This window comes from Diabrotica virgifera, chromosome 6, assembly GCF_917563875.1.
Source record: "Diabrotica virgifera virgifera chromosome 6, PGI_DIABVI_V3a".
NCBI classification, from domain to species: Eukaryota; Metazoa; Arthropoda; class Insecta; order Coleoptera; family Chrysomelidae; genus Diabrotica; species Diabrotica virgifera.
Window position 1 is genome coordinate 71,343,648 of NC_065448.1, and position 10,253 is coordinate 71,353,900.

Sequence of the window (10,253 nt, forward strand, 5' to 3'; positions counted from 1 at the left end):
TGGTTAGATAGGAATAACTTACTTCCAGAATTTCAATTTGGATACAAAAAAGGATGTGGTTCTATAGACGCTCTTGCTACATTAATAACAGACATTCAGGATACATTTACCAATAATACATATCTACCTACAATATGTTTAGATATAGAAGGTGCATATAATAGTGTGTGTCTTGACATCCTAATGGAAAGAATGATTAGAAATTTTCACATACCAGCTGCATTAGCGAAAAGCATACTCAACTTTTACACTTGCAGAAAAATTTATCTGAGATCTAATAATAATAGACTGATAGGTCCTCGATATAATAACCTAGGACTTCCACAGGGGTCAGTTTTAAGCCCTCTATTATTTAATCTGTATACAGCTGACTTGCACAATATTTCAATGGTAAATAACAGCTTTAATATAATACAATATGCTGATGATTTTCTGATATACTCATCTTCCAAATCATACTAAAAGTGCATACAAATTTTAGGAAAAATGGACGACTTCTCTAATAACTGGTTCAAAGAAAATGGATTTGAAATAGCACCGAGCAAATCCAGTATATGTATTTTCACGAGACATCAGTGGCGGCTCGTAGCCTTAGAGACAGGGTCGGCAAGGTTTTTTTGTCTCCTCGTATAGGTATACCATCAAACTAAAAGGCTTAAATCATCATAGGAGATTTTGTTGTTTTTTGTTTTTTTTTTATTTGATGTACCTACTTGACGTTCTCTCGTTTCATAGTGTTTCCACAATACGTGTTGATTCTTTTGAGACAAGATAAATCCCGTTTCTTTGAGGCAGAAATCGGTGGTAATAAGAAAATTGATGAACAGTTTGTTGTAATGGATTGCAGTACTTATTACATATAATTATACATACATATCGTCCCTTAGCTAACAACACCACATAAGTAATTTTTACCAACTTTATAGGAGACGAAAAAAACTACTTTTTGAAACACCGCCTAAGTTTAAAAAAATACCGTTAGTAAACACCGCTTAAGTTATTTTATTATCATTTCTTTCTATATTATTACGCGTAAATGAATAAACATTACTTTATTATATAGCTTATCTCTTAATCTTCTATAAAAACTTCTTGGTTACTAGACTTTTCAGAAGTAAAACTCACGTACAAACATATAATCACAGAGCGACTTGTGCGGTGTTGACCATGATACAGGTTGACGACTTGCGCGGTGTCACTACTTTTTGAATTACGGCATCTGATTGAGTGAAATCTAAATCATGTGACAAATGGTTAGATGCGCAATGAACAGACCTATCCAACGGTATGTATATGTCAAAACCGTTAATTTTCGACTTGAGCGGTGTTGTAAGCTAAGGGACGATATTTTGTAACTTATCCCACTTTCTGAAAATATTTGGATCGGCATAATTTTGAAGTACCTAACTTGTAATAATAAATATCTTAGAAATTCTTTGACGAAGGTAACTTTTAAATTTTGAATCGTCAAAGAGGTCAAAAATTTTCAAATCTTCAAAATTCGAAAAACGAGTATCTATTTGCATATTATAGTAAGGTATCCAAAATTTCAAGATATACCTACTCGTTTTTCGAGATATGTATAATGTCGTTGTCTTTTTTGGGATGGTTCGGAAATATCAAGCGAATCCAAAACGTCACTGCGTATATATTGGAAACTACTATCATTACGAAAATCTCTGAGATTTTTCACCAGCTTTCGCATTCTATTTTTAGAATAAATAACGTCAGTTGACTAATTTTGAACAACAATGAATATCTTTGGCAAACTCTGTCTTAAAAAGATTTAAAAGAATATTAAAAGAGTAATTATTTAATAAAGTTCTCAAACCGATTGCTTCACGGATCGAGGTATCGCCACTTTCAAAATCGTCGCCTTCGATAATAAAATCAAAAACTTCCAAAAGCTGTTCACGAAAATCTGCTACAGATACTAAAACTACCAGAGATAATCTGCTTAGATAAAATTAACCTGAGATTTAATATTTCATCGCGTCTGACAAACTGTTTGCTTTTTTTTTCGAAACAAATTTGTTCTAAACCAATAATCCGTTTAGGTGAGCTAAACTGGCAAGAAAAGACGATATTCTTTATTTTTTACACGTATCATGCAAAACTAAATTCATTATATCCGCATAATAGTGAGTAAATAAAGCTTGTAATGCAATAGTTTTAACTTTTGCCTGGAGACCATTCAATTCACCACACATCACATCAACGCCGTCATAAGATTGCCCCAGTTTGCCCTACCAATTTATTTTTGATATCAAAAAATTTTAATCCGTTCTTTAAAACACCAAAATATATTTTGCCTTATTGCTTTTAGTCACGTCTCTAAAACCTAAAAACCTCTCATAAATATTACCACGTAACGCGTATCGAACAACAATAATTGATAATTGTGAATGACATGATAATCAGAAGTTTCATCTACTTCCAGCGAAAAGCAAATGGTTTTCTAAATCTGAGATTCAATAACGTTATTCAAAATGTAACTATTTGATTATATGTATTAGTTCATTCTGTATTACGAATACACTTCGAATCAGAAAGTAAATATTTCTAAAACAATTTTATTAATTCTCTATAATTACTTTGATTTTTAACAAATGCTTCGATCCATCATGTCCACTAAATGATAATTCCTGACAACTTAAAAAAATTACAATATCAACTAAACGACGTAAAACGGCGTGATTATTTTTGACAATTTCTGCCGATGCGATGCCTCCAACTGAAACACCGACCGGCAGATCGGTGATGTGCCGTACCTACCGCTTAAATGCCTACGGAGAGAATGCATGCTCGCTTGCTCATCGACTTGTTATTTCGTTGAGTTTTACGTGTAAATCGTCAAGCTACGGATGAGTTGGGTAATACGGCTAGCCGAAAAGTCAGATGAATGGCTCGGATCATTCATTTTTTGAGAAGTCTGTTATGCGCAGGGATCACTTAACGCTCGGATTGATCAAATTCTTTTAAAAACCATGAATAAAATTTAGTCTGTATTATCTGACAGATTTTTTTTACTTCACAGATACAAATATTAAAAAAATCTATATCTATAAATGTGTGGGTCGGCACTGCCGACCCCGACCGGCCGCCACTGCGAGACATAATCTCCCAAAAATAGACAAAATAACAGTAAGCAGTCGTGAGTATAATTTCTGTGCCTCAATTAAATATTTAAATTTATGTGCCTCAATTTAAATATTTAGGGATGATTCTTGACCGTAAATTAACTTGGAAGCTACACATCGAATTCATGTTAAACAGATGCAACAAGGGATTAAATTTTCTTAAAGCAATTTCTAAAACTTGGTGGGGAGCCGATGTAGAAACGGCATTGCTTTTTTATCGATCGTACATAAGATCAATAATCGATTATGGATGTGTTTTGTATGGTTCAGCAGCTAAGTATATCTTGGGAAAAATAGATGTGTTTCAAAATACAATATTACGTATTTGCCTGGGTACTATGAAGTCAACTCCAATCAATTCGTTATATGTTGAATCTCTTGCATTTCCATTGAGATATAGAAGACAATATCTTAGTCAAAAATTTCTGATTAATATTTGTCATAGAAACCCCTCTCTCTACTCCAATATTAGCAAACTTAATAATGCAGATTTAATAAATAAATTTTGGATCCACAAGAACTCCCCTCCACTTTGTGAGGCTTTTAGGAATCTCTCATATTGCGATTACAGCAATACATATAAAAGCTCAAACTTTGAAGATTTTGATGCTTTTTTTCAAACTATTACGGTAATTAAACCAAGGTACCATGTAAATACTGCAATCAGCTTCAATATTTTAAGAAATTTATTAGAAAACTGGCCAGAATCAACAGTTATTTACACAGATGCATCAAAGTCTTCTTTTGGCACTGGATGCGCTTTTTATATCCCCTCAAAAAGTATAGGAAACATGTTTACACTGGATCATAATTTTTCAACTTTTACTGCTGAAACCATAGCAATTTATGAAGCATTAAAGTATTTTAAGAGTTCCAATGACAGCTCCGCAACAATTGCGTCTGATTCTTTGTCGGTTCTTTTAGCCATTGAGACTATGTTTTTACCCAGTAAAAACACAAATATTTACATTCTTCTAATTAAAAAAATTATTTTTGAATTACACCATGAGCAAAGAACAGTTAGATTTTTGTGGATTAAAGCTCACATAGGGCTCGAGTATAATGAGCATGTAGATATATTAGCTAAGAAATCCATTGCTTCTGGTGTGAAAACAGATTATAAGCTCTGCATTCCAGATGTATTTATAAAAATCAAGAATGATCTAAACCAGCGGTTCTCAACCTTTTTGAGTGATGTACCACCTACAGTTATTTTTATTATTTTTGGTACCACCTATATTTTTAAATTGTATTATCAATACTTACTACAAAGTACTACTATTTTAATTTTTTCTGTGTTTTGTGTACCACCGCCAATAATGATACGTACCACCAGTGGTACATGTACCACAGATTGAAAACCTCTGATCTAAACAAACAGTGGAAACAAGAATATTATGAATATAGTCAACACTCCAAGTCACAATATGCACTGATACAACCCACAATCCCGAGTGAATTTTGGTTTAAAAATTACTCTGTCCCACGTAGATACATTACATCTATTATCAGAATGAGATCTGGACACGCGTGTTATCCAGCCCATCTAGCAAAACTTAGAATTATAAGTTCTAATTTATGTGAAGATTGTCAAAAAGAAGCAGATTTAAACCATATTTTCTTTGAATGTACAAAATATATACAACAAACTGATGACTTAATAAAAAATTTAATCAAACATAAAATCTTTCCTCCCTATAAAATTTGCTACCTTTTGTCATTAAATAATAAAACCGTATATGACTATTTAACAGAATTTATTTCAAAAAGTAACCTTAACTTGTGAGCACAGTTAAACTAGTAACCTTTGTTTTACCCCATTTGTTTAAAACCTTCTTTCCGTGACCCAGTCTAATTTGTGTATTAATTTAATGTCTTGATGGGTCCCTAGACGAGAAGCGAGTAACCATGTTATTCCTTACTGATAATCAAATAGGTATTGTGATAATTACTTTCTTTTCTTTGCTTTAGGAAGAACTTAAAAAAGTTGTGACTGGCTGAATGGCAAAAGCCTATGCCAAAAAAAAAGATACGAGGCCATCTCAGATTTTGCCTTTTACAAAAAAGGCGTGCATTCAAAATGGCGACTATACATATGTGACTAATAGCATAGCACGATAACTTTTGAACGAGACGTCAGATTTCAACCAAATTTGGTATATACGTTCTTTTTTTATGTATAAGATCGAGGTCTTGAACCGGAAAAATTGGTTTAACCGAAGTTGTGTTTTTCCTGGTTTTTATGTAAAAATATGTTGTTTTTTTTTCAATTCTCTCACCCTGTATGTATTAATTTTTCAAAAAGTTAATACCGCCATTGAAAAGAGCGTAAAAATATTTTTTAGAAAATATTTTGAACTTTTTAGTTATGTTAATTAACATTTAATAAATACATAACGTATCTTCACATGTACCTATGTGCGACACATTCGTGCAAATATTATAGGAATTACTGTGAATTTAATGGTAGAAGCATATAATTTGGACCACATATACTACACATACAAAGGTTCAAATTTAGATATGAGGCCATCTCAGTTTTTGTTCCTTTTACAAAAATGGCGGGCATTCAAAATGGCGACTATACATATGTGACTATAGCACGATAACTTTTGAACGAGACGTCAGATTTCAACCAAATTTGGTATACAGGTTCTTTTTTTGATGGATAATATCAAGGTCTTGAACAGGAAGAATCGTTTTGCCAGAAGTTATGTTTTTACTGTTTTATTATGTAAAAATATGTTGTAATTTTTCAAAAAGATATTAACGCCATTGAAAAGAGTGTACCAATATTTTTTGAAAATATTTTAAATTTTTTGTTATGTTAATTACCTTAATAAATGCATAACGAATGTTCTCATGTACCTATGGGCAGCAGATTCATTTTGAATGCCCGCCATTTTTGTAAAAGACAAACTCCGAGATGGCCTCATATCTAAATTTTAATTTTTGTATGTTTAGTATGTGTGGTAAAAATTATATGCTTCCACCATTAAATGCACAATAATTCTTATATTATTATTTGCACGAATCTGCCGCACATAGGTACCTACATGTGAAGATACGTTATGCATTTATTAAATGGTAATTAATATAACTAAAGAGTTCAAAATATTTCCTAAAAAATATTTTTACGCTCTTTTCAACGCCAGTATTACCTTTTTGAAAAAATAATATATACAGGGTGAAATAATTGAACAAATAAACAACATATTTTTACAAAAAATCAAGAAAAACACAACTTCTGGTAACAGATTCTTCCGGTTCAAGAGCTCGATCTTATACATAAAAAAAAAGAACCTATATACCAAATTTGATTGAAATCGGACATTTCGGTCAAAAGTTATCGTGCTATCAGTCACATATGTAATCCTTTGTATATATGTATGCCTTTTTTGTAAAAGGCAAAATCTGATATGGCCTCATATCTAAATTTGAACCTTTGTATGTGTAGTATATTTGGTCCAAATTATATTCTTCTGTCATTAAATACACAATCGTTCTTATAATATTTGCACGAATCTGCTGCACATAGGTACATGTGAAGATAAGTTATGCATTTATTACATGGTAATGAACATAACTAAAAAGTTCAAAATATTTCCTAAAAAATATTTTTACGCTCTTTTCAATGCCGGTATTACCTTTTTGAAAAATTAATATATACAGGGTGAAAGAATTGAAAAAATAACAACACATCTTTACATAAAAAATCGGGAAAAACACAACTTCTGGTAAACAGATTCTTCCGGTTCAAGAGCTCGGCCTTTTTCATTAAAAAAAGAATGTGTGTGTACTTTGTACGCACGTAAGAAGATATTCTTCTATTATATAGGTAATTTAAACGAAGTAAATATACCTAACAGGTTATTTGTATTTTATTTAAAAATTAAACTAACTTTCTTACCTACCACTTTCAAAAAATTTTTATTAAAATAACGAAAAATACAAAAAAGATGAATCGTCCAGGATTAGAACCTGCGACCTTCCGTTCTCTGTCCCACTGCTCTGCCAACTACGCCATCGAGCCACTTGAATTGACACGTAAGTTTCGGATATAGTTACACAACACGGCGACAAACTGTAAAAATGTTATGCCTACATATTTTATTATTTTACTACAGGGAAACACAAATCCAAAAACACAAGAATTAAAATAAATAATACATTTCCTAAAACCACTAATATATTCTTTTAATGACTTATAGGCTATTGATTATATTCAAAATAAGATAGCTAAAAGGAACTACAGCGTTAACGGGGTTTTATTATTTGATATGGTCAATGGACATCTATATACATGAAAAAACCGCGGAGTGTTACCATTTAAAGGGGTGCGTTTTTGAGAAATGGGTGAATTAGTCCCTGGGCACAGGTTACATTAGGGTGAGTTCTATGCACTTTTGATACAAATACTTCTACATAAAAATTGTTCCTGGTTAAATTTCCTATCTAAATATATCTTTTTAAAGTCAAAGATACTTTTTTTTACAAAAATATATTCAAAAGAAAAAGCACAAAGAAACCCAAAAGAAAGAAATTTTGTTTTTTGTCCCATAACTTTTGTCCACGGGGATATAGGTATAGATATTGCTTCACAGAAAGAAAACTTACATATTTTCTCTTTAAAATGATGTTTGGTAGAGGTCATTAGGATTTACAGTTTCCGAAATATGATTTTTCAAAGTTCGCCACTCACAGCAATTTTGGGCAATTTTCCTTGTTATTTCGCAAATATTGTTCTGTAACTTTTTTCTACGTATCTTTAGGTATATGCAATGGTACACGTAATAGGAATAGAAATCAATTACCTTTAAAATGGTCTACTGTATAACGTTGTACGACTTTTTTTAAAGAGATTGTGGTTTGTCAAGGTTTTATACTTTTAACGATTTTTTTATAATATAATTTAAAAATAAAGCAAAATTATTATATAATATATTATATATTATATAATACCTAATATAAAAAAATATTATTTTTTACATTTTTTACGATTATTTTTGAAATTTCTCATTATAACTTTTTTTCTTGTACATGAATATACTATCTATGTATATATTGGGCAACAAAGAGGGCTTACTTTCTGTTCTTTAAAATGGTGTATCATCTATATTTAAATACATAATGGAAACCGAGTGATTATTTGATATTTTTTTGCCTGTATTATTTAAAATATTTCTTTTACAAAAATTACAAAAACATTAGTCTTAAAAAACATCACTTTAGTTAAAATTATTTAAACGTTGACATTTAAAAAAAAATTTCAAAATCAAAGTCCATCTCTTCGTTAGCATTAGCTTCAATATCTTCCTCTGACACCTCAGTTATCTTAGAGTTCCCACAATTAGTACCCATGCACATGCACCCTTTGCAGAATATTGAACAACTAATTCCTATCTTCCTACAACCGCAGTTTTTTGTACATCCTTTGGTACATTTACATGCTATTTTTTCAATCAAAGCTTGTGGTGCAGGAGCTTTGACAGTAAATATTGGAATTAATCCATATTTTCAAGTTTGCCCGGCCGAGTCAAGTGGATCAAAAGTATTACCTATAAAAAATAAGATTCAATCATAACACACAATCACATAAAAAAGTTATAATGGGGAATTTAAAAAATAATCCTAAAATCAAAAATCGTTGCAAGTACTTATTACAATTTGAAAAAGCATATCTTATTCAAAAATAACCCTAGAATTTTTTTTAATACACCATTTTAAAGTAAACAGAATAAGCTTTCTTTTTTATTATATAATATATACCATATAGAAAAAAAAGTTATAATGGGAAATTTAAAAAATAATCGTAAAAATATAAAAACTCGTTAAAAGTCTTGAAAAAGATAACCTCTTTAAAAGAAGTCGTACAACATTATACATTAGACCATTTTAAAGGTAATTAATTTCTATTCCTCTTACATGTACCATTGCATATACCTAAAGTTACGTAGAAAAAAGTTACAGAACAATATTTGCGAAATAACAGGAAAATTGCCCAAAATTGCTGAGTGGCGAACTTTGAAAAATCATATTTCGAAAACTCTAAATCCTAATGACCTCTACCAAACATCATTTTAAAGAGAAAATATGTAAGTTATTTTCTGTGAAGCAATGTCTATACCTATATCCCCGTGGACAAAAGTTATGGGACAAAAAACAAAATTTCTTTCTTTTGGGTTTCTTTGTGCTTTTTCTTTTGAATATATTTTTGTAAAAAAAGTATCTTTGATTTTAAAAAGTTATATTTAGATAGGAAATTGAACCAGGAACAATTTTTATGTAGACGTGTTTGTACCAAAAGTGCATAGAACTCACCCTAATGTAACCTGTGCCCAGGGACTAATTCACCCATTTCTCAAAAACGCACCCCTTTAAATGGTAGCACTCCGCGGTTTTTTCATATAGAGAGATTCATTGACCATATGAAATAATAAAACCCCGTTAACGTTGTAGTTCCTTTCTATAGTACATAATCAATAGCCTATTATTTGCACGGTTACAGATACATACATACCTATCTTGAAAGATTAGCAATGAACTACATACTATCAGTGTGCGCAGGCGCGTGGTTCATGTACAATTTTACCCTCAATCGATTCGCCGCTAAAGAAGAATATCTTCAAAAACGAACCTATATACCAAATTTGGTTGAAATCGCACTTTTAGTTTAAAAGTTATAGTGCTATTAGTCACATGTATCGTCGCCATTTTGAATGCCCGCCATTTTTGCAAGAGGTAAAACCTGAGATGGCCTCATATCTAATTTTGAACCTTTATATGTGTAGTATATGTGGTCCAAATTATATGCTTCTATCATTAAATGCACAATTCTTATAATATTTGCACGAATCTGCCGCACTAAAAAAAGACTACATGCATGGTTATAACAGCAGATCTAAGAAGGTGTAAAAGTAAGTCTAGTAGGGTGTTTACAAGTTTTGGTAAAAAATCTGCTTACCGGCTACTGTCATGACCTGACGGTTTCTATAAAAATATAAAACTAATAATGATTTAAGTTGGATAATATTTGCGAATCAACCAAAAAAATTTGCATCTCAGGTTTTTACAACATAACTTAAATTATTCCAACTTATAAATAATTTTATA